This window comes from Petaurus breviceps, unplaced genomic scaffold, assembly GCF_028583685.1.
Source record: "Petaurus breviceps papuanus isolate PSGF00001 unplaced genomic scaffold, PetGlider_PUasm1.0 90847, whole genome shotgun sequence".
Taxonomy (NCBI): domain Eukaryota; kingdom Metazoa; phylum Chordata; class Mammalia; order Diprotodontia; family Petauridae; genus Petaurus; species Petaurus breviceps.
The window spans coordinates 4,376,288-4,402,207 of record NW_027187360.1 but is presented as its reverse complement, the minus strand read 5'-3'; the positions used below and the strand labels follow the sequence as shown (position 1 = coordinate 4,402,207).

Here is a 25,920-nt window from a genome sequence, read left to right as displayed (position 1 = left end):
GATGGATGGATGGATGGGTGGATGGATGGATGGATGGATAGGTAGATGGATAGATAGATAGTAAAACTGTATCTTGTTCTGGTCCCCCTAACAACCTCCCTCTCGTAGTCAATATAGTAAGTTTATAAGTAGCCAGTATAAAGCAACAATAGTAGGAAGTAAGATTGCAGAGGAGAATCTAAAATTCATGTATAAATCATCCCAAAGACCAAAGAAGCATAATTTACAAATTTAATCATATTAACAAAAAAGTCACAGGGGAAGCCATCCAGGCTTTGCTCCCAGGGCGTTTTGGTCCTATGCTGTGCAAATTACAGACAAGTTCCAGACACCTGCAGTAAGACCAGCAGATCACCCACCAAATGGCACTGATAACTTTGAGATGACACAGACATGTTGAATTTAAAGTTTGACAGACAACTTTGAGATGATTTGGACATGTTAATGAACTAACCCAAGGTGGCACAGAGAAGTGTTAGTTTGTTCCCCAAAAAAACTTATAAAAATGAGACCTTAAACTCGGGTTTCCCCCTTCCCCCAGCACTCTCCATCTCCAGTGGGTCCAGTGCTTCTGAAGGTAATCCATGGTTATGTGAGGGATACTCTGTGTCTCTTCTCCTCCCCATCCTGTTCCTCATCCCTGCCTGCCTTCCTTTACTACCCTTCTTTGTCTCCTCTGTAGGCCTTTTGTTTTGTCTCTGTACTTTCTGTTCCATTTGCCCTAACACCCTCTTGTGCCTTATTAAAGTGTGATTACAGGCTCACTTCCTGTTGCCATGGTGGTTTTTCCTGGTGAGTACCCAAAGAACCAGGTATAGACATGCCCCATTTCATAATTTCATAAATTAATAAGTAATTAATATATGTATATGTAAATATAATGTATTTACACATATTTAAATGTGTACAATATATTTGTGTGTACCATGTTTATATGTATATGTTTACAACTGCATGCATACATATAGATTGTGTGTGAGTGGTGTGTGTGTGTGTGTGTGTGTGTGTGTGTATGTACAAAGCAGAAAGAAAACATGACCCTAGATCTTTCTAGGTAAGAATGAATCAGCAGTCTTGGGATGGAAGACTGACTAGCTCTAACTGGGAGGAAAGGTGGTTCCTCCACATTTCTCCTTTTCATTGTCTTCCCACACCTGGTTTGAAAGGAAAACCATTCCTCCAGAGAGGTGGAACTGAGGGAATTATGAGAGAAAGTCACACCCAAAATCAGGACAGAGGGAGTGGCTGGGAAGGAGTGATGCCACCCACACAAAGGTGGAGGCCAGAAGGAGGGAGTGATTAGTTCTCCCTCCTAACCATCTTCTCCTACACCACTGCTACCTAGGGATACTTCAGGCTCTAAAATTCTATGTTTTAAGATTGTGTATAGCTTGTTCTGTGTTCTAAGGTTTTGTTCAGCTCTAACATTTTGAGATCTCTGGTCTACCATAACCTGACTTCCTTTCTCAGCTTCTCTTTATCTTGTCTTCTCTAGTCTTCCCTCTCTTTGCCCTGTTCTCTCACCTTTTTCTTTCTCTATTTGTTCTACTCATTCACCTTGGCATTGTCAATGGGGTTAGAGATTACTTTGGAACTGGTGCTCAAGTGAGATATTCTAAGACAAGAGGAGCAGATCTTGACTAAATAACACCCACTTGTTCCTATTTCTCCTGACTCACTAGCTTATTTTCAGCAGTGGTTACAGCAATGGTTACCATTCAGCAGTGGTTATATTTGTCCATTATTATATTTCAACTTTTTGAAACTTTGCATGTAGTGGGTGTGCTAACTCTCAGTTATTAAAAAAAAAACCCAGAATGCCCAGTTCCTTAGCCTTGCTGGATAATCAGCAGTTGTTTGTAGCATCAAAGCTTTCAAGAGGTAAAAGTCAGCCAGACTATATTATTTGTGTTTTAATATTTTAAAACTCCTCTTACATTAATTAATATAGAATTCCAGTATTAAGTGAAAGGAAATATTTTGACACATTGAAGAACATTTTTCCACCACTTCAAAATAGCTGACCTTTAAGAATCTCTGATTTTTAAGAAATAATTCAATGAGCCTGAACCTGAGACTCTAAACAAACTATTATAAAAAATAAATTGGGGCAGCTAGGTGACATAGTGAATAGAGCACTGGCCCTGGAGTCAGGAGAGCCTGAGTCAAATCCTGCCTCAGACACTTAACACAAAAACTAGCCATGTGGCCTTGGGCAAGTCACTTAACCCCAATTGCCCTCCAAAAAAAGAAGCAAAAAAAAAAGAAGCTATTACCTATTTCTGAGCCTCAGTTTCCTTATCTACAAAATGGAGTGGGCTTAGATAATTTCTAAGGTCTCTTCCAGCACTAACATTTTAAAGACCCTAATATCTCTGATATTTTTGTATTTTAAGTCTTAGATCCCTTTAAGTTCTAATATTCTATTTTTTCATATCTCTTCCAGCTTTGACAGTCTATATTCTCTCTAAATTCTCTTTTTTTTTTTTTTTTTGCTTTTTGGAGGGAAATTGGGGTTAAGTGACTTGCTCAAGGTCACATGGCTAGTTTTTGTGTTAAGTGTCTGAGGAAGGATTTGAACTCAGGTCCTACTGACTCCAGGGCCAGTGCTCTATTCTCTGCGCCACCTAGCTGCCCCAAATTTTTTGAGGCAATTGGAGTTAAGTGACTTGCCCAGGACCACTCAACTAGTAAGTGTCTGAAGTCAGATTTGAACTTAGGTCCTCCTGACTTCAGGGCCAGTGCTGTATCCACTGCACCAACTAGGTATCCCTCTCTAAGTTCTTAAAGAGCATTTTGAGGGAAGTGAAAAGAAAAAATAATGAAGTTCATAAAACTTTAGTCCAAGTTTGGAGGAAGAATATTGAAAATATTATAGTTATGCCTCCACAGGTAAATTGTTACCAAATTATATGTAAGAAATAAAAATTATTACCATGAATAATAGTCATTTATATTTAGGTAGTATTTTAGGGTTATAGAATACTTTAAATTTTCTCATTTGATTTTCAAAAACAATTTCTCATGTAGGTATGTGAGAAATGCTAATAGTTTGGTTTCCACAGATTCTGTAGGAATAGTGGATGCTGAAATGATAGATGTTATACAGGAATGCAGGAAGGTGTAACTCAGGGTGAGGGGAGGAAGGGCAGAGCCACCCTATTCAATCATATAGCTAAAAGAAATCTTTAAGTTCCTCCAGCCCAGCTGGAATTGGCCCAAGCTCGTCAGGGTCAAGGGATGGTCATCAACTTTTTATTAACACGAATGCTTAACTAGCCTCATGCATTTTGACTGGCACACCCCACATAGAATTAGAGCCTCATTATCCAAACATGCAGCCTATGTTAGCCCATGTGCAGGAGGAGAGACACATCAAGGAGTAACATGCAAAGGGGTAGTCTAGGAAGATGGACATCCTGTTTGAGGGGAATATGATGTGGGCACCTAGCCAATGGAGAACAAGGCAGGAAATTTGAATGGAAGCAGCAATAAAAGGGCTTGCATTTGTCTGATTTTCTGTAGTCTTCTGAAAGAGGCTACCCATTTATTCAGAAAGAATAAATGTAAAATAAAGATGATGAAAACCTTCCTGGCTTTCCAAAGAGTATTGTTTTTTCCTAGACTAAGTATATTTCTTACAGGTAGTCCAAATACCATTATCTCCATTTTACAAATGAGGAAACTAAGCATCAGAAAGACAGGTATAACCAGGACTCAAAGCTGCATGTTCTGACTACCAAGTCCAGTGTCCTTTCAAGGATTTTCACGTAAAATTGTCTGTTGGGGTGAGTGTTTTTGTATTTGTCCATTATAAGATTTGGGGAAGGGAGAGTGGAATGTTGTTATTCAGTTGTTGTCTGACCCATTTGGGGTTTTCTTGACAAAGATAATGGAGCAGTTTGCCATTTTCTTCTCCAGCTCATTTAACAGATGAGGAAACTGAAGCAAAGGGGGTTAAGTCACTTGCCCAGGGTCACACAGCTAGTTAACGTCTGAAGCCAGATTTGAACTCAGGAAGATGAGTCTTTCTAACTCTAGGCCCAACATTCTATCCATTGTACCATGAGAGAGAACAGGCAAAATCTGACCCTGTCAAGGAGAGATCGGGTAATTGTCTACTTTCATTGATCAGTGCAGACTGCCAAACAGGGTACAATTATGGGATAAAAAACTGGAATAGATAATCACAGGATTGTGGGATCATCTATTCCAGCTTCCTCAAAGGAGGACACTGAGGCCCAGAGAAGTAAATTGATTTTCCCAGCGTTACACAGGAGATAATTAGGTTAGATTCACCTTTAAAGTGAGAATCCCCGGCCTCAGATACTTAAAATGAAAACTAGTCGTGTGACCTTGGGCAAGTCACTTAACCCCAATTGCCCTCTAAAAGGCAAAAAAAAATAATAATGATAAAGTAAGAATCCCACCCTAGACAAAGAAACCTCAGAGGGATTTGCCCTTACTTGTCCTGAGATCTCATTCTGAAAAACTGGATTGGCTGCAAAGCTTGGCTACTTGGCTACATTTTCCAACTCTCCCAACCAGTTAGAACCTAGTTGTTCCATAGCTGGGCCTCCACCTCCCTTCCTCTTGTTAATGGTAATGGCATCCAAAGTGAAAGAGGCCTTGGTGATCATTTTACAAATAAGAAAACTCTGAGGCCTTAAGGAGGAAATTAAGTGATTTGCCCAAAGTCACACAGATGAAACAAAGTTAAGAATTCAAACCCAGATCTTCTGACTTGAAATTCATTGTTCTATTCACTGTACTATTCTGTCTTTAAGTCACCTGACCATACCCTAGGAGAGCTGGCATGGCTCGATCACTAGGTAGCTGCTGGGCTATGCATTTATTGGCCCTGACTTGAAATTCTAGAATGCTCTGTGACCTGAGGAAATTACAGCAACTCCTCTCTAGGCTTTGGCTTGTCCCTTTAGAAGTTGAGAACAGTTCATGTAGAAGACAGTGCCATAGTATTGGACAAAAGGAAAATGTTTTGATGTGGGAATAACTATAGGGAACAGGGTGTGCAGTTCCCTGTTTCGAGGAAAGAGAGATGATGCCAAAAACCAGCTTTATCCTCTGCATTCTTGTGCAAAGCACACACACACATCAGTTTCCATTGGAACAAGGTCTCCTTATTCTCCAGGTAGATCTCAGGGTCGCTTTGGGGTGGGTGGGAATCGTTCCTCTCTGTTTGCACGCACCCCTGTGCTGCCCCATCCTGCCCACGTTGTAGCCTCAGGGATCCATTTCTGAAGTTGATGGGATAAGCCCAAGACAGTGATTTGCCAAAAATGGGCCTCAGCTTCCACTCACCTGGTGGGGAGGAAGGGGGAGAAGAGCAGAAACAAAGGCTTTTGTTATTGTGGTGTTTTTTTTTTCCTGGGCCTGCCTGGGGGATCCCTCCTAGGACAGAGAAATTTCTTTTCCTGTCTTTTCCATGAAAAGAAGCCCCTGAGGCCACAGAAGGCTGGGGAGAGTTGGCAGCCAGTTTGCCAAGAGGCTGACCCGAGCCTGGGGTCCTGAGAGAACAATAGAACAGGAAAGCTGGAAGGGGCTTAGAACATTGAATATGGGGTGTTAAATCTAGAAGGAACCTTGGAAACCATTTAATTTAACCCCATTTTTCCCACTTTATAGGTGGGAAAACCAAGGTCCGGAGGGGAGAAGGCACTTACTCCTTCAAATCCAGATTCCTTAGCCTAATCTTTAAGACTGTTCATAAAGTGGCCAAAATCTCACTCTCTCTCCTTATGCCCTTCTATTCCTCTTTGTCCATCTTTTCATCCAGACTGGTGTCTCCCCTGATCTGGCCTAATTCCCTTCCCTTCACAATATTGACCCTATAGTTAACCAGTTCAATCCTTTATCCTTGAATTCCTTGCCCCTACAGTCTGCCCTCTCAGCTTCTACCCCAGAGCCTTGAATATTGCTGGAATAAAGCATGGAGACACTACAAATTGGGTCTGTAAAATTCATGTTATCTAACCTGACCTGGGCTTGTTTATCCTTGGAAGAGAAACTGACATTGGGAGGAGGATGTCTTGATTTGCAAGTGAATTAGATTTAAGTGAGGCAGAGCTGTGCAAAGTTATCAGCCTCACTCCTCCAAAGTCATCAGAGTCCAGTGGCAAAACATAGGTCAAGACGACTAGCAATGACCCCTGATTAAATGACTAAACTTGGACAGAAGAGGACCTGAAAAAATGTGACTTCTTCCCTTCACTGCAGAAAATCCAGGTAGTATATAGCGGATCATTTCTGTGTTGGTTTACTGAGCTTTACTGAACTGCTTTTTTTACTCCTCACAAAGGATGCATCAAACCTTCTGTCTCCTTAGGTTCCCGCCCTCCACCCATCAGTCACTCCCAACCAGTGGCTTCTTCTCCCTGCTTTACAGAGAAGATAGAGGCTATCATCTTTGAATTGCTTCCTGCCTCCTCTTCTACACCTCAAAACCTCAAAATCTTCATCCATTCTCTGCTCCTTTGCTCACAGCTCAGAGGATGAGGTGGGCCCTTTGCCTCTCCAAGGACCTGCTCTATATTTTATGTGTATATATACATATATATGTGCATGTGTGTATGTGTATATATATGTATATACACATTATATATACATATCCTATCATATATACATAGCCATAGCCATAGACATAGCCATAGCCATAGCCATAGACATAGACATAGACATAGACATAGACATAGACATAGCCATAGACATAGACATAGACATAGCCATAGACATAGACATAGACATAGCCATAGACATAGACATAGACATAGCCATAGATATAGACATAGACATAGACATAGACACAGACACAGACATAGACATAGACATAGACATCCTATTGCTTCTCACATTCTACAGATTTTGACCCCTATATCATTACCTCTCTCATTCCAGGGCCTCCCCACTCCTGTTACATTCTCTCCATTAATATTTTTTTCCATGTGCTGCCATTCAATCATTTATTACCTCTATGTGGATACCTTCCAAATCTAGATATACCCACCACCCCTATCTCTCTCATGAATCTTGAAGGCCCAGCAGTCTGATGACCTGAACATCTCTGCCTGAATATCATGCTAGACTCTCTAGCTCAGAATGTTCAAAATGGAACTCATTGTCTTTCCCCTCCCAATCTACCCCTCCTCCCAATTTCCCTTTTCTATTGATGGTACCTCTATCTTCCCAGTCACATAGGCCCAAAACCAGGGAATCATACTTAATTCTTTCTTCTCCCTCACCCACCTAACCAAGCAAACAGGTGGCACAGTGGATAGAGCATGGGATTTGAAGTCGAAAGACCAGAGTTCAAATCTAGCCTTAGACATTTCCTAGTGTGTGACTGGGCAAATCCTTTGACCTCTGTCTGCCTCAGCTGCATGTGATGACAATAATAGCACCTGACCTCCCCAGGTTCTTATGGGGACCAAATGAGATATTTGTAAGGTGCTTAGCAAAGTGACTGGTACTTAATACACATTTGCTTCCTTCTTTTTCATGATTTCTACCTCCATAATCACTCATATTCATTTGCTTCTTTCTATGTCTGCTGCCATCATCCTAGTCCAGGATTTCATCATTTATCCCCCAAATTCTTCTGACTGGTTTCCTTGCCTCCAGTCTCTCCCCTGCACTGGGATCAGTCCGGATGACTAGACTCAGTCATCTTAAACACAGCTGGCAAAATAATCATGCTGGTGCAGAGTTCTTACTATGTCATTCTCCTGTTCATAAGCCATTCAATGGCTTTCTATTGCCTACAAGATGAAAAATGCACCCCCTCAACTGGGCCTTTTACCATCTGGCTCCAACCTCCCTGTCCAGCTTTCTTTCACTTCACTCCCGGATACATCCTCCACCTTCCAGCCAAAGTCCAGTCCTCATTGTCCCTTGAACTAGAATTGCCATTTTCCACCCCATCACCTTCAAGCCACTATCTTCCACACACATCTTCTTCATTTCTGCTTCTTGAAATCCTTGTCTTTCTACAAGACCCAGCTCAGGCAACACCTCGACCCTGATCCCCTCACTGAAAGTCTGTCTTTTCTCCCTCAAATTCTACTAGAACAGCTTGTCAGAATCTCACCTTTGCCTCCAACATATTGTACTTTGCATAATTCTTAACTGTTTCCAAGGCTCCACTCTGACTCACTAATCCAAAATCTACTTCCCGCTCACCGATTCTTTATAGGTGCCATGTTCCCTCGTTAGAATGTAAGCTCTGACTGTACATGTTTGTCATAAGGATTTTCTTTTTCTTGCTTTCTCATTTGGGGGGGGGGGTTGATGGTAAAGAAGATGGATGCTTGTTTGAAAAAAATAAAATATTTTTAAAAGGCCAAGGAAGAGGAAAGAAAAAAAGGGGAAAAAGGAATTTATACAACTTTATTATATATTTAAATGGAATAGCAAGTTGTACATAACAGATTTGCAGTTTCATGTGCAATAATCTTTTTTATTGTACTGTTATGGAAATGTTTATTCCAAAAATTAAAAATAAAATGAGTTATTTTTTTTAAAAAGATTGTATCCTGGATTATTTATCAATAAATTAATAGATCTTTGCTGAAAAAAATAAAAGTCCATAAGCGCCTTGAAAGCAGAGACCTCTCTCTCTCTCTCTCTCTCTCTCTCTCTCTCTCTCTCTCTCTCTCTCTCTCTCTCTCTCTCTCTCTCTCTTTCTCTCTTTCTCTTTCTCTCTCTCACCAGAGCTTAGTATAATGCATGGTACATAGTGAAAACTAATACTTTGATCTATTCATTCATCATTACACTCATTAAAATGTAAGCTCTATGTGAGTAGGAGTTCTATAATTTTTATGTTTGTGATTATTTACTGCTTTGGATCATCCCAGCACAGTGCTGGTAAATGGTTAACAATAGACTCTCCCCTTCCCCCACCTCCCCCATATAGACATTACACACTTTAAGTTTAATTTGCATTATTAAGATATTTTTCCTCCATCACTTTCTTAAGTCTAGGCAATCAACAAAACAATAAATGCATCAAGCCCTGATTTAGAGCATCTGACAGTTTGCAAGGTGTAAATGTTCTGAAAATTTAACAATTGGCTATGAGGAGCTGGTATGAGCCAGACTCCCCTGTAATTGTCCATTTTCATATGCCTCAGTATCTTTGTTCACACCCTTTTCTCAGTCTGGACTAGTTTACTCCCTACCCCCAGCTTAATTCTTCCCACCTCCCAAACCCCAACTCAAGTCCCACCCCCACTAGGAAGCCTTCCTTGATCACTCTGGACCACAAGGACTTGTCCTGCCTCTGATTGTAATAGTAAAGTTGTTTATTTTTTCCTGCTCTGCTGACTGGTCACTTAGCACAAACTACCTGATATTGTTTGTGATCTTTTTATGCATGAGTTTTATCTACATCTAAATGTAAGTTTTTTGAAGGCAGATATATCTTATTCACTTTTGTATCTCTTGTTCCCTTCCCCTCTTTTCCCTCCTTTCTCCACACTTCCCCTATCCCTTCAGAAGGCACTTAGTAAATATTTGTTCATTGATATAAAGGGAAGAATTCATCTTCCATGAGCTGTGTTTTGAATCATTATTTTTAGCCCTCCTTGGACTGGGCTGGACTGACTAGGGTCTAGAGGGCTCCCAATTCTTGGCTGAGAGGTCAGCTACTTCTTTTTTCTTTTACTTTTTTTAAAGCAACTGGGGTTAAGTAACTTGCTCAAGGTTACACAGCCAGTTATTTCTGGGTGTGGTGCTGAGTGTCTGAGCCTGGATTCGATCCCCAAGTCATCCCGACACTGGAGCCGGTGCTCTTACTCGCTGTGCTACCTGGCCGCCCCAAGGTCAGCTACTTCTAAACCACTACCCCACAATCTGTGTCATCAGAGGACCCAGACTTTCAGCATGTTAATTAAGCAGATTTTTCCTCCTTAACTAGAAAAGTTTCTCAATATCTTTGTTCTTTCTTGTTTTTTCTTCTTCTCACCCTCATACATTTCTAGAGCAGGTGAGCTTTCCAGAATCTGTAGAGTCAAAATCCTGTGTAAGCAGATAACATGCTAATTGGTGCAGCCCCTGACAGTGGAGTTGGCATGCCAAGAAGTACAGCACAGACTCCAAAAGGCACTGTCAAGGTTTCCTTCCGCAGGTTTTCTAAACTTTCACACTCCATAAGGAGCCATTGAACATAGAACTTCAGAGCTGAATGGGGTCTTAGAGATTAGCCAGTCCAACCCCCTCATTTTACAGAGGAATTCTACAGAAAATGGGAACCAGGAAAGGTGAATGACTTGCCCAGGATCACACAGATTTAGTAGCATAGCTGGAATAAGAACCCAATTCTCAGACTTCCCAATTTCATGTGCCAAATGTTGACTTTTTTGCACTATCAGTCAACATTTTTAAGTGCCTGCTATGTACCATGAGATTAGAGGGTCAGCAAAGGAGATCACCAAGTGAACTAATATAGATGAAGAAGAGAACCCAGGACTGAACTCTGTGGGATACCTATGGTGAGGGGCCATAATATGGATGAAAATCCAGGAGAAAAAAAAGACAGAGAAGGAGTGGTTAGATAGGGAGGAGGAGAGTCAGGAGAGGGTGGTGCCCTGAAAACCTAGAAAGAAGGGAGTATGAAGAAGAGGGTGATCAGCAGCATCAAAGGCTACAGAGAGGTCAAGAAGAATGAAGCTTGAGAAAAGGCTGCTGGATATGGTAACTAAGAGACAACTCATAACTTTGCAGAGAGTAATTTTGGTGGAATGACAAGGTCAGAAACCAGATTATAAGGGGTTAAGAAAAGAGTGAGAAGAGAGATAATGAAGGGGCAAATTGTAGATGGTCTTTTCAAGGAGATTAGCCAAGGAGGATAGTCATCAAGGATGGAAGGATCAAGTGTTTTTGTTTTCCAGTATAGAGGAGGCATGGATATGTTTTTAGGTAGTAGAGAATGAGTCAGTAGATAGGAAGAGGTTGAAAATAAGTGATAGAGTTGGGATGACAGAGGTGGCTACTCTGTTGGAGGAGACAGGACAGAATGGGATCAAGTTAGCAGGTAGAGGGTTAGTGTTGGTAAGGAGTAAGGCCACCTCATCATGTAAGATAAGGTGGAGGAGAGTAGAAGAAAGCTATGAGTGATAGGAGATGAAGAAGAGGGCAGAAGAGGAAGCTCACAGCAAATAGCATTAATTTTTTTCTGTAAAATATGAGGCAAGGTTCTCAGCTGAGAGAGTTGGGGGAAGAAGAGCCATGAGAACTTTGAGGAGGGATGAGAGGGTTTGAAAGAGCTGCTATGGAGAGTAGGCTAGTGAGTTGATGAGGGAGTTATAGTAGGATTGCCTAGCAGCAGTGAGGGCCCAGTTGGGGTTGTGTAACATAAATTTGTAGCAGAACCAGTTGAAATGGTTGTGTGATTTTCTCCATATCCATTCAGCGGCACATGTGGAAGAAAGGCTATGAAAGGTAGGAGTGATCCAAAGCTGAAACTTGGAAGCTCAGGTGCAATCAGCAAAAAGATAAGAATGCTAGGGATTCAAGAGAAGAAGACAGTGTAGAGTTGAATTGGCTCACCAAAGGGTCAAGATGGGGAAAGGAAGAGAGAGTGACTAGTACAGAGGAGCTAGCCTGAGAGAGAATTAAGGGGTCAAGAGACTGGAGGTCATGGTGTGGATAAAGAAAATGGTTGGTAAGGGAGGGTAGAGGGAGAGGTGAAAAGCTAATAGATTATGGTAAGATAAAGGGATTTCTGAATTCTTGGATATGGAGGTGTTACATTTGTAGGTGATGGCAAGATGAACATTATGACCATCTTTGTGTGTGACTGACATAGGACGGAAGAGTAGGTCAGAGGAAGGGAATAAGATGTGAACTGAGTGATTAAGACATTTGAGGGATAGTCAATATGCATGTTGAAGTCCCCTAACATGAAGGCAGAATTGGGAAGGAGGTAAAAATTGTAAACTAGGTAGCAAACTCATTGAGGAAGAAAGACGGTAACCTGAAAGTCTACAGACAACAACTACCAGGATTTTGATTGGGTGGTAGATATGAATAGCATGAACCTCAAAGGAAGAGAGGTTACTGAGTGATGGAGGCAGGGGGAAAACTTGGAAATGGCAATCAGGAACAAGGAATATTCCAACTCCCCCAACTCAACTAGTGTGCCAAGTGGGATGAGTGAAAGTATAGCCAGTACAGGAGAGGGTAACTAGGGAGGCTGTGTCATAAGGGGGAGCCAGGTTTCAGCAATAGCTAGTGGATACAATGAGTGGGAGAGGAAAAGATTTAAAGTTGTCTATGGAATAGGCATTTCAGAGGGCACAATAGAAAGAGTGTGTAGTGTTTAGTTGGAAGTCGGGATGAGTGGGATGAGGACAAGGAGTTGGGGGATAGAGACAGGCTCATAAGAGCAACGGGGAACCAAAAAGGAGAATTACATGTGTGGGCTTGGATAAGTGACTGAAAGTGTCACAGAATGAGAAGGAAGGGTCAGCTCAGGATTAGAACACTCCATCCTTGCCTTTAAGACAGCTTATTTTTGTAAAAGATTGGATGATTATGTCTCAGCAAAAAGAATCTTGCATAGGATGCTCAGCACTCTACCCCCTCTATAATCCACATAGACAGTGCAAAAGCTAGAGGAGACCCAGGAAGTTGATTAAGCCTCAGCTACCCTGGAGATGCCATGCTGAGTATCCAGAAACCTCATTAGTTTGCCACCAATACAAGTCTCCAAAAGACCTGAACACTTTACATCTAAGCAGGACACCTTCTTCACAAGACAATTTATCAGATCTGAGTGAGCCCAACTAGAATCAACTAATCTCTTAGTGCCCTCCCATTAATCACCACCATACTGTCAGACTGACCTCCCCTAAAACACCTTTCTGATTATACTAACTTGTCCCCGGGCCTAAAGAATTTCAATGGATTTCTGTTATCTACAAGATTATAAAACAATAATAGCTTACACAAAAGAATTGAAAAGCATTTTCCATCCATTATGTCATTTTGAACCTCACAACAACTTTGTGAGATAAATCCAAATATTATTACCTACATTTTATAAATAAACATACTAAGAAAGGTTATGTGACATAGTCCTGAAGCTATTGTGTGTCAGAAGTGGGATTCAAACTCAGATTTTTCTGACTTCAGTTTCAGCCCCCTATACACCATGCCATGCTGCTTTGAATACATTTTTAGAGTTGTAATGGATGCTAGAGGTCAGTTAGTCTAATATTCCCATTACAGATGAGGAAACTGAGGTACAGATTGGATAAGGGAATGGACCCAGACAAGGTCACATGAGTATTAAGAGGCAGAATAGGAGCTTGAATTCAGGTCTACTCCACATCCAATGGTATTTCCACTACAGCAACATTGGAAATAGATATACCTAAACTAGCATTCAAAATCTTCCACAATCTGGATCCAAACTCCATTTTCAACCTTATCTCTCAGTGCTACTTTCTACTCAAGCCCCATTAGAAGATACTCCACCTTGACAGAACACTGCAAACATTCTCTTGAATTTTTCCTCCACCTTGAATACATTCCCTCTACCCCTCTATCTTTGTCTAATGAAATCCTAGTATTCTTTAAGGCCCAGCTCAAAAGCCACCTCTTCCGTGAAGCCTTTCATGACCCCACAGTTGGAAGTAATCTTTCTCTCCCAAATCATAACTCTTTGTGATATTTTATAATAATAATAAAAAGAATAACTCTCATTTCTATAGTGCTATAAGATTTGCAAAGAATTATAAGATAAATAGGGGTGGGGCAGCCACATGGTGCAGTGTATAGAACACCAGCCCTAGAGTCAGGAGGACCTGCATTCAAATCTGGCCTCAGACACTTAACACAAAACTAGCCATGTGACCTTAGGCAACTCAACCCCAATTGCCCTGCCTTCCCCCCTCCAAAAAAAGCAAAAAAAGATAAATAGGGGTAACTAGGTGATGCAGTGAATAGAGTACCAGGCCTGGAGTCAGGAAGATGAGTCTTCCTGAGTTCAAATCTGACTGTAGACACTTAGTAACTGTGTGACCTTGGGCAAGTCACTTAAAAACCTCTTTGCCTCAGTTTCTTCACCTGCAAAATGAGCTGGGTGAGGAAAAGGGAAACTGCTCCAGCAGCTTTGCTAAGAAAACCCCAAAGGGGGTTATGAAGAGTCAGACACAACTGAAACAACTCAACAACAACATAAATATGGTAAATATAAATCAAAGTAGTGCTAAACTCTTGCCTCACACCCAGCAAATTGGTAAAGAGAACAGTCAGTATTGGAAGGGTTGTAGGAAGATGAGCATCCTAATAGCTACAGGGGGAGCTGTGAATTGGTTTAACAATTCTGGAAAGCAATTTTAATTACTCAAAGAAAGTGTCTAAAATTTCCATCCCTTCAATTCAGAAATCCCACTTCAAGCCATATACTCCAAGAGGGAGAGTGCTAAAGGTCCCTTATACACTATAATATTTATAATATAACTTTGTATAATAGCAAAGAAATGGAAATGAAGTAGAAGACCATCAAGTGGAGAATAGCTAAACCAATGGAGATACAGCTTGAGCCTTGATTATGGCAATAACCAGCTGAGGGCCATGCCTCAAATCTCTTCCCACTCCAATCCATTCTCAGCCACTAAAGTGATTTTCCTAAAACACAGGTCAGATCATGTCACCTCTTTACTCCTCCCTTCCTCTCACCCCCTATAAACTCAATGGCTCCCTATTGCCTCCAGGACCAAATGCAAAATGCTGTTTGGCATTCAAAGCCCTTCACAATCCAGCTCCCTCCCCTTTTCCAGTCTTCTTGTACCTTCCTCCCCAATATATACTCTTTTCGATCCAGGGACAGTCACTAGCCTCCTAGCTCTCCATCTCTCAGCACCAGCTATTCTCTTCAGCTGCCTCCCATGGCTGGAATTCTCACCTCCTTCCACTCTCACTTCTGACCTCTCTAGCTTCCTTTAAGTCCCGACTAAAATCCCACCTCCTACAGGAAGCACTCCCCAACCCTGCTAAATCCCAGTGCCTTCCCTCTGTTAATTATTTTCTATTTATCCTGTATATAGTTTGCTTCATATATATATCTGTTTGCATGTTGCCCCTCTCCGTTTCACTGTAAACTCCTGGAGAGTAGGGACTGTTTTTGCCTTTGTGTATCCCCAGCACTTAGCGTATTTTCCTTTTCTTTTTTTTTTTCCAAAAAAGCTGGGAGTGTTTACTTTTTTGTTCTGTGCAGTTTTCATTTATGATTTCTTGAAACAGCTCTAAAAAAAACCCATTGTGTTTTAAATGGAGCTACTTGACTAGCTTTTAAACTCAAATCAGGATGGCTGATAATAGCCCCCAGTTCAAGCCTCAGTGGCTCATTGTTTATGTTTCAATGGTTTGGAATTAGTGGAAATAGTAATTGTTTTTCTGTTCTGGCCAGAAAGTTTGAGGGTCTTCCTCTCAAATATTCCCCTTAATATTTTTATAGTGGTAAATTAGGCTATCCTTTGTCTCAATTCTTACCTAACCCTTAATCATTGAATGGTTGTTGCCTCAAACTGAGACCAGGAAAAGACCTTAATTTAGAAAATCCAAAGTCACCCACTGCATCCTGGGCCATCACCAGACATCTTGACTTTTGTCTTGTCACTGGACCTCTATGACTCTGGAGGAGAGAGTGAGGCTGACACTTTTATGCAACTCTGCCTCACTTAAATCCAAATTCACTAGCAAGTGAAGACATCATCCTTGCAATATCATTGGTCCTCTTCAAGAATGACGGACAAAAAAATAACATTTATCCTGTATATAGTTTGCTTTGTACATATTTATTTACATGTTGTTTCCCCCATTAGATCACAAACTCCTTGAGGACAGGGACTGTCTTTTGATTCTTTTTTGTATCCTCAGCACTTAGTACATAATAGGTACTTAATAAATGTTTCTTGGTTGATATGATTATGCTGTAAGAAATTATAAATATGATGAATACAAAGAACCATAGAGAGACTCAGGTGAATTGATGATACAAAGTGAAAAAAGGAGAACCAGGAAAGAAGTATACACAATAACTACAAAATGACAACAATAAAAATGGAAACTGAAAGCTGGGAAATTACTATGAACAAACTTGGCCTAAGGAAGAGATTTGAGAAAGCACTTTCTTTCTTTGCAGAGATAAGGGACTATGGGAATGGAACACTGCATATAATGCTAGATTTGGTTAATTTGTTGTTTTGTTTTGTTGAACCGGCATTTTACCTATTTTTATTCTTTGTCATGTCTGTGAATACATACACATAAATGGAGGTATGCCTACATATACATGTATATGTATGTGTACAGAAATAAAAAAAAAATCTTCAGCTCTGTTCCCATCATAGGTCTATTGAAGGATGTAGGTGAGGGCAAAAATCAATTCTAAATTAAGGAGACCTCATGACTTAGTTCTACAAGAGACCTTAATGATTATCTCGTTTGTGGTTCCCAGCCTTTTTCTGGTGTCCCAGACTCCTTTGGGATGTCTGATGAAACCTATAGACCCATTCTCAGAATGAGGTTTTTAAATACATAAAATAACATACAATACACTGGATTACAAGGGATGACCTGGTGTGGTGGTCTGGTGTCCCTCCTGCTGGAGAGACTGAGGTTTGTAGATCAATTGATTGGGAGTTCTGAGGTGAAATAGGGCTAAAGCCAATCAGGAATCTGTACGAAGTACAGCATCACTACTGTGAATTCCTAGGACGGAAGGACCACCAGCATCACGAAGGAAACTCAGACTGGACCAGGTCAGGTGAAAGCTTCTATGTCTCTCAATATTAGGATCGGGCCTATGAGTGCCCAGTACTTACAGCCTAGGTGAGATAGGGACCTCTAAACTTTAATAACAACAACATTGAAATAAAGATGTATTTTTCCCACATCCAAGTTCGTGAACTCCCCAAAATCTATCCACAGATTTTCACCCAGGTTAAGAACTGCTGATCTAATCCAAATCCCTTGTTTTATTTAATTACTTTATGGTTATTTGCATTTATTCTTTTTTATATTTATTCCATACACACTTAAATACGTCCTTGGCTCTCCCAATAGAATGTAAACTCCTTAAGAGAAGGGATCACTTCATTCTTTATCTTTGTATGTGTAGTGTCCTATCCCATGTCTGACATATATTTGGTGTGTAATAAATTTGTTTGTTGATTGATTGAGGAGGAAAGTGAGGTATGAAGACGAGCTATAACCTCCCTAGCGGGGAAGCTAGGAGGTGCAGTAGATAGATCTCCAGGCATTGAGCTAGGAGGACCTGAGTTCGAATGTGACCTCAGGCCCTTACTAGCTGTGTGACTCTGGGCAATTCATTTAACTGTTTGCCTCAGTCTCCTCATCGGTAAAGTGAGCTGGAGAAGGAAATGGCAAACCACTCCAGTATCTCTGCCAAGAAAACCCCAGATAGGGTCTTGGAGATTTTGATATGAGTGAAAGAACTCAATAACTTGCCTAAGGTTGCACAGCTCGTAAGGGGTGGGACCTATATTCAAATTCAGTTCCTTTAACTCCATGAAACTGTGATCTCTCTACTAACCTTTAAACTGCCTTCCAGGCAAATCTGAATATTGTGCCTGTGTTGACCTAACACTATTCCTAATGGTTTATTTATTTTACTGTCCTCTTAAGTGACTCTTAGCACTTCAAAGGAGTTTTAGAAACACTAACAATTAAGTGTCTCAGGGAAAGCCCCTTTTATTATGGCTGTAGGTGCTAAATGCCCTTAATGAAGACTTCAGCCACTAGTTAAATAAACAAATCATTAAGCTAAGAACCCAAGTACTGTATAAACTAGGCCCCTGTCAATGATTTGCCTTACCTTCCGGAAGCTGTTCCAAGGGAGTCAGAAACAAGCAGTCTTTACCGTGGGACTTAGAATAAGCCATGAAAATTAATCAAACATTTATTAAGTGCTGACTGTGTATAGAGACCTACAATGGGCTGGGGTAAGGGGATACAAAACCTAGATAAGAGAGTCCCTGCCCACTTCACCCTTCCGGTCTGAGGGAGGGAGAAGCACAGATAACTCTACACAACAGAGCGAGGGCTTTGGCACCATGAAGATCCAGGTCTGATTCCTGCCCCAGACACTAGCTCTGCTCCCCTGGGTGAGTTAGTTATCCTCTTTGGGCCTCCGTTTCCTTATCTGTAAAATCAGGTGGTTGGACTTCATGATCTCTGGGATTCCTTTCCGCTATAGATCTATGAGCCTGTGAATATTACATCACTACCTTGTTGTTCCGTTGTGTCCCACTCCTTGTGACCCCAATGGGGCTTTTCTTGGCAGAGATACTAGAGTGGTTTGCCATTTCCTTCTCCGGGTCATTTTACTGAGGCAAACAGGGTTAAGCGACTTGTCCAAAGTCACACAGCTAGTAAGTGTCTGAATCAAGATTTGAACTCAGGAACACTCAGGCCTGGCACTCTATTCACTTTGCAACCTAGCTGCCTAAAAAAGTGCGTTAGAGATGTGCAGCCCAGGGGGTAAAGGTCATTATTAACAGAGGGGTAGCAGAGAAGCCTAGTGGAAGAGATAGCCTGTAAGTAGGACTTTCAAAGGTGAGTAGGAATTAAAGAAGGAATGGAAAGGTAGGGCACTCCAGCCATAAGGAATGGCACGAACAAACTTACTAAGGAAAAAAAAGCACAAGACTCAGTACTTAGCAGCATGCCACATGTAGTAGGTGCTTAATAAATGCTTACTGACTGACAATTAGGGGCAATGATCAGCAGTTCAGTTTCTCAAGAATATATAGAGAACAGTAGTATGGTTCTATCAGGAGTATAAGACTATCCAGGAAGGGTACTGACGGATTCCCAAGTACCTTGACAGCATGAGGGATAATTTGCAGTGAAGTTTCCCCATTCTGAAAAATCAAATCTAGAGTGGCTTCAGCATCCACTAGGCCTAAGTTTAGAGGTTTGCAGGAATCTGGAACTTAGAGCAATGGAGACCCTCCCCAGTGCCACCTCAGCACAAGACATGCCAAATAAGGACAGAAGTGCTTTCTCAAATGTACATTGGGTGATCTACTGTTTCCTTGTTCCGGTACTTGAGGTAGATTGCCGGGTTTAGACTGTACACCTAACTTCCAGCCAATGGAAGAAAAGGGTAAGAAAGGGGGTGGAGGAGAATTCTGTGTTAGGGCTTTATAACTTTGCCATTTCCTTTTGTAAATTGCTTCTCCTCCCTGACCATTTGTCAGGAGGGTGTCCCTTTCTCGAGATCGTAAATAAACCATTCTTTTCTGCTTCCTACCTTGAGAAACCTATGGGTATTATTTGGGTAAGGATTTCTGTTGCACAGGGTTTTGGGGTGCACACCACAGCCAGGGAGAAGCATTTGAAATTTTATCCAAGAGGCCATACGAACTCCATGCCTTTGCACAGGCTGTCTCCCATGCATGTGATGGATGCCCAATCAATGGGAGCCATTAAAGATTTTTGAGAGGAGTGGTGTGGTCTGATCTGTTCATGCTTAAGGAAGATCATTGGGAAGGATCCATTAGGAGAGGAAGACGGTAAAGGCAGGAAAAAGGCGAAAGTGGGTTATGGTGATAGTCCAGGTAAATGGTGGCAATAGAAATAGAGGAAGGCAAAAACCAAGAGAAGATGAAGGGATAGAATGGATACTACTTAGGAATTGACTGGATTCTAACCTCACAACTCAACAGAAACTTATTTCTAAAAGCTGACCAAATGATCCCTCCATCACAAAACCATCCATCCTCCTTCTTGACCTCTCTGCAGCATCTGGCATTGTTGATCACCCCCTTTTCCTGCACACTCTCTCCTCTTTCTGATGTTATGATATCATTCTTTCCTGATTCTCCTCCTACCTGTCAGATCTCTCCATAGTCTCTTTTGCTGGGTCATCATCCGTACCATGTCCTCTAGCTGTGGCTGTGCCCCAAGAATCTGTCCTAGGTCTTATCTCTCTATATTCTTGCTTGGTGATCTCATTGGGTTTCATGGGTTCAGTTATCGGGATGATTTCCAGCTCTACATATCCATCCTTAGTCTTTCTGAAGAATTCCAGTCACCAACGTCCTATCAGACATCTCCCCATGAAAACCTTATAGCCACCTCAAACTCATACTATCCAAAATGGAACTCATTATCTCCTCCCTCTTCTGCCTTCTTCCAAATTTCTCTAATTCTGTTGAGGACATCAACAACCTTCTTAGTCACAAAGGTTTACAAACTCAAGAGTTATTCTCAACTCTTCCCTTTTCCCTTGTCCTACCAACATCCAGGCAATTGCTAAGTCATCTTATTTCTAATTCCCCAACATCTCCTGTATCCATCTGCTTCATGGAGCCACCACCCAGATTCAGGCCTTTGTTACCTCTCCAGTAGACTATTCCAAAAGCCTCCTAATCAGACTTCCAATTGCTCTTACTCTCCAATCTATCTTCCACAGAGTAGCCAAAATCATTTCCCTAAAATACAAGTTTGACCAAATCACTTTGCTACTCAAGAAATTTCACTGGCTCCCTATTAGCTCAAAGATAAAATACAAGCTCCACATTGACATTTGAAGCCCTTTGCATTCTGTCTCTAGGCTGCATTTCCAGGCTTGTTACACATCACTTCCCTTTATACGGGCTACGTTCTACATTAAATGCTACATATTCCAGTTAAACAGGCTTACTTGCTGTTCCTCAAACTTGGCACTCCATCTCCATTCTTTGCACAGCCCATCTTCCGTGCATGAAACGGATGCCCAATCAACCATTTCAATAATAGGCCTCAGACTAGGACAATGTATAACAATAGAATTGTGTTTGGATAGAAGATGAAACTTGACCACACCCCAGAGATAATATTGTTATTAATTGTTAATAATAAATTATTGAGTGAATTAAGAAAAGGATCCATTCCAGGAAGTGGAGCAATTGTGGTTTTCCAGGACCCCCCTGTAAACTGGCTGGGGCTAGGGAAGACAGACTCTGGCTCTGGCCTTGGCCAGGTCTTGTACCATACTACCCCTCCCCTTTGGTTGAAGGGAGACCTTGCAAGCTATGAAAGGGTTTGGAGGATACTGGACTTCTTACCTTCTCATTAATGTCTTAGTGGTATCCCCAGATCATCTGATGGTGGTGTCTGCATCAGGATCAAAAACAGATGGATGCAGATTCATCATTCCCCAGGGGAACTTCCTGAATATATCATGAATGAGAGAAAAAAAACTATATGCAACTGGGAGCCACATATCCATCCTCAATGTACACCCACTTTCCCCTGGACTCTGTACGTACTTGTGGGAGAGGGCGCTACATAATTTTGGAGGATTTTTTTGCCAACTGTTATTACTGAACCACCTTAATAAATGCTGTAAGGTAGCTAACTTGTGAAGTGGCTAGAGTACCTGACCTGGAGTCAGGAAGACCTGAATTCACATCCAACCTCAGACACTTTCTGGCTTGTGTCACCCTGGGAAAGTCATTTAACCCTTTTGCCTCAATTTCCTTAACTATAAAATTAGGATAATAACAACACCTACTTCCTAGGGTAATGAGGATCAAATGAGAAAATATTTGTGAAATTCTTAGCACAGTTCTTGGCACATAATAGGTGCTCTATAAATACAATCTGCTGCTGCTGTCCCTTTTAAAAGCTGCTTTAAGTGTGAGCTGACTAAATTCCCAACTGATAACCCTGGAGGCAAGCATACCTGTGGGGGCTTGAGCCAATGGTATTAGAGAATCAGTCCTTGGAGATGCCCCTAGCTTCCTGAGGAGAAGGGGGGGTCCAATTAGTTTGGGAGAAGGATCATCAGAGCATGTGCTACATGCCTCCAAAAAATGTAAGCTCTAGTCACATACCTGCTGCTTTTATGTAAGATGCTGGAGGGATAATAATAGGTGAAGGGACCTCAAAGTCACCTAGGCCAACCCCTCATTTTACAGTTGAGGAAACTGAGGTCTAGGGAAGTAGAACGCAGGAGCTATTCTTTTTTTGTCTTTGCATGCCCAATACAAGACATTCCATCTCTTGATTCTGGGCATTCTCTTTGGCTGCCGCCATGCCTACGTGCTCTCTACCTACCGATATACCCAGCTTCCTTTTAGTCCCAATTAAAATCTCATCTTTTATAGGAAACCTTTACCAAACCCTCTTACTTCTAGTGCCTTCCCTTTGTTAATTATTTCCTATTTATCCTGCATATAATTTGATTTGTATATAGTTGTTAATATTTTTTCTCACATTATATAGTAAGCTCTTTGAGAGCAGGGACTGTGTCGACTGTTTGTATTCTCAGTACTTAGCACAGTGGCTGTCACATAGTAGGTACTCAATAAATGTAAGTAGTTCACTGAATAAATACTTGGTGGATTGGATTAGACTGAATTGAACTGTATTGAATTAGACTAGACTGGACCAGAGTGGACTGGACCAGAGTGGACCGGATTGCACTGGATGGACTAGACTGGACTATGAGAGGTGAGTGAAGGTTGGAAAAGTTCAGGATTCATTATCTGTGTCCATTAACCCTGTGGTTTGAAAACAGGAGACTGTGAGTGGCAGTGTCACAGAGAGAAATAATGAGAAGAGGAAGAGATTTGAGGAGAAAGCTGACATACTTGGTTCTGGACAAACTGAACACTTGAAAAGAAAAGAAAGCATGGGAAAAGAAAACATGGGAAAAGGCAGAGGCACAGCACAGTCTCTACAACAAGGAGCTCACAGTAGGGATGGGTAAATTTTAAACCCTTCCTTGAGACCATTTGAAAACAGTCCCATGTTAAACTGCACCATTCTGATTATAGGTTGCAAGAAGGATTGACTTCAGAGGTGAAGAAGAGCCCTGGGGTGGAGAAAAGTCAAGGAGGGTTTCATGTAGTGAACAGGCCTTGAAGAAGTGAAAAGCATTTTGGATGTGAAGTCTTTGGGAAGGGGTGACAAAGAAGAGCCCTGGATAGGAGGTCAGAGGATCTGGTTTCAACCCCTGGCTGTCTTGCTTACTCCCTCTGTCATCATGAACAATCCATTTAGTCATCTCTGGGCCTCAGCTTCTTCATCTGTGAACTGGGAATGGTATGACTGGGTGACCTCTAATGTTTCTGCCAGCTCTCAGCTCTATGACTTCTGGTCTCTTGCTTTTGGCCTCAATACAAGCCCCTCTGGGAAATCGAAGGATGAGTCAGTTTATTGTCATCTGTCTGGGGGTGGTTTAGGTACAGCCCTGGGTGGAGGCAAGAAGAGGGCCTTGATTACCTCTGAAGGTCCCTTCCAGCCACATACCTGCTGCTTTTAGAGTCCAAGATACCTTGGAAGAAGACAGTGGGTGTTGGCCAAGTAACGAGGCTTTCACCATGCCTCTTGTTGATGTCAATCTCTTTGTGGTCCAGATCTAGGATTTTATTAGTATAGGGGACTTTGCATGTAGATACTCCTTCCACTGAATGCAAATCTGTACCTCATTTGTAATTCATCATTTTAGAATTGACTGGGGCACTGAAAAGTGATTAGCTCATGGTCACATAATTGGAATTTATGAAGGCAGCACCCGAATCCAGGTGTTCCTGATTCCAAGGCCAATGCCTTCTGCATTATGCTATACTGCCATATGAGTACAAATTTTCTTTCTTCTTTCCTTTTCCTCGCCTTGAGGGGCAGAAGTTTTCTTTAAAAAAAAAAAAAAACATTTATTTATTTATTTTTAGTTTTTTGTTTTCAACATTCATTTCTACAAGATTTTGAGTTACAAATTTTCTCCCCTACCCCTGTTCTCTCTCATATCCCCCCATATCCCCCCCCACTTTCTTGTAGGGCAAGATGAATTTCTATACCCCATTGCCTGTATATCTTATTTCCTGGTTGCATGTAAACTCAGTTTTTTAATGTTTGTTTTTAAAACTCTGATTTATAGATTCTCTCCCTTCTCCCCTCCTCACCCACCTCCACTGGGAAGACAAGCAATTCAATATAGGTTATCCATGTGCAGTTGTGCAAAACATTTCCATAGTAGTCATGTTATGAAAGGCTATATTTCTCTCTATCCTATCCTGTCCCCCATTTATTATATTTTCTCCTTTGACCCTGTCCGTTTTCAGAAGTGTTTGCTTCTAACTACCCTCTCCCCCAATCTGCCTTCCCTTCTATCACCCCCTTCTTATCCCTTTCCCCCTACTTTCCTAAAGAAGAAGATACCCAATTGAGTGTGTGTGTTATGTAATGAGTTTTCTTAAGCTGAGGACTGAAACTTAAAGAAGGGAATTCAGTTTAATTCAACATATATTTATTAAGGGCTTACTATGAGTCAGGCACCATACTAGGTTTAGAGGATGCAAAGATAAAAATGAACTGGTACCTGCTCTCAAGGAAGTTATGTTCTATAAGGAATGAAAGGATGGTGTTCACATAACAGACCCTATCTATATGTAGCTTGATTCCTGGGGAAGAAAAGAAGGAAAGAAAGATAACAAGAAAAGCCTTGGGTTCATATTGATCCAGAATTTTCTCCAGGAATCTTTTGACAAAGCAGAGAAAATAGAAGGCCTATATATGGAATTCATCCTCACCTTTCAGAACCACCCCCTTTCCTCACCTCAATCCTAACTCCTTGGAGACAGGACAATCTGTCTTGACCACCTTGGAAGACTAGAAAGGGGATCTACAGAAAAGGGCCTCTCACTCCCAGAAATATAACTTCAGGAAGAGAGTGGTTAACTTTGCTAACAAAACCCAGAGGGGCCCATGCTTGACAATGTGGTTCAGTGTAATGAGTACTGAATATAAAGTAAGAGGACCTAGGTTCAAATCCTGCTAGGTAATTTACCTATTACCTTGTGGCCTGCCCACCTATTTCCCTTCTTTAAGACTTGGGTTTCCTCATCTGTAAAATGAAAGTTTGGATTTCATGACATTTAAGGTTCTTTCCAGCTCCATATCTATGATCCTATAAATTCATATCATGCCATGATTAAATAAAAAGTAAATTCATATCATGTCATGATTAAATATATTCTAAAAAAAATAATGAGAGTCAGCTATGTGTGAGGGTCTGCAATGCTGTATATTAGAACAGATGGACACCCATTGGTGCTTCTACAAAGCAACCCTGGGGCATGCTCAAGGAGGGAGGACAGGTCCCCTAGCCTTTCTCCTTTCCAAACCTCTGTCCAGGCCCCCATCAGGCCAATATACTCCCTAATCCATCTGGAAGTAGGGCCAGTCCTCTTCCCAAACTGAGCTGCTCAAAGCCCAGAGACCCAACCCTAGTCTGGCCTCCAGAGCCTCTCACCCCAACAGCAACAGCAGGGGATGAGTCCAACAAGACACACTGGGAGCAGCCGGATTCAATTTCCAATGCACGTGGGTTTAGATGTTACTGGAAAAAATGCTGGGGGGTGGGGGTGGGGAGCAGCGGGAGAGAAGGAAGGCAGAGACGGATATGTGTTTTGGGGGTTTGCCCAAGAGAGTCCCAGACAACCTCCAAAGTCGTGCGGCGAGAGGTCTGACGAATCCATAGCGTCTCTCAGGGGCCAGGCAGCCTCTCCGGGTCCTGGAAAACGTCAAACAGGGGAGCTGGGATTCACAGAGGAGTCATAAACCCGATTAAAGGGCTGAAGGGCAGGATTTACAAGACTGGGAAGGGGAACTGCTCCCTCCCGGGCTGACTCAGCCATTGGCAGGGAGGGGGGGCGTGGGTAACCTGGCAAAGATCTGCCAACACTGAACCAGCAAAGAAGGGCAGAGATCCCAGAGGCCAGAAAGCAACGCCAGCCAGGAAAACTGGGAGAAGGTGGAGAGCGTGGAAGTGCCGAGTGAGGACTGTGGGAAAGTGGCCTAGAATGCATTTCCAGATCCAGCTCCACCTCCTCTAGGAAGCCTTCTCTGATAGCCTGGGCCAACACCTATCCCTCCCTT

The 25,920-nt window shown here is 41.8% G+C and overlaps 1 long non-coding RNA gene across 3 annotated transcripts in view; it reads right to left on the bottom strand.

Moving 5' to 3' along the window:
- The window catches only part of LOC138149411 (uncharacterized), a 55,120-nt gene that overhangs the window by 13,713 nt on the left and 15,487 nt on the right, over positions 1-25,920 (bottom strand). Inside the window, exons 2-4 of one of the 3 annotated variants that reach the window (XR_011165320.1) lie at positions 23,293-23,674; positions 21,102-21,206; positions 5,061-5,322 (exon numbers count right to left, since the gene is read on the bottom strand). This is a non-coding gene — a long non-coding RNA (uncharacterized lncRNA). Of the gene's footprint in view, positions 1-5,060; positions 5,323-21,101; positions 21,207-23,292; positions 23,675-25,920 lie in introns of those variants that run through there. The other 2 variants (XR_011165322.1, XR_011165321.1) reach the window with 2 other exon arrangements.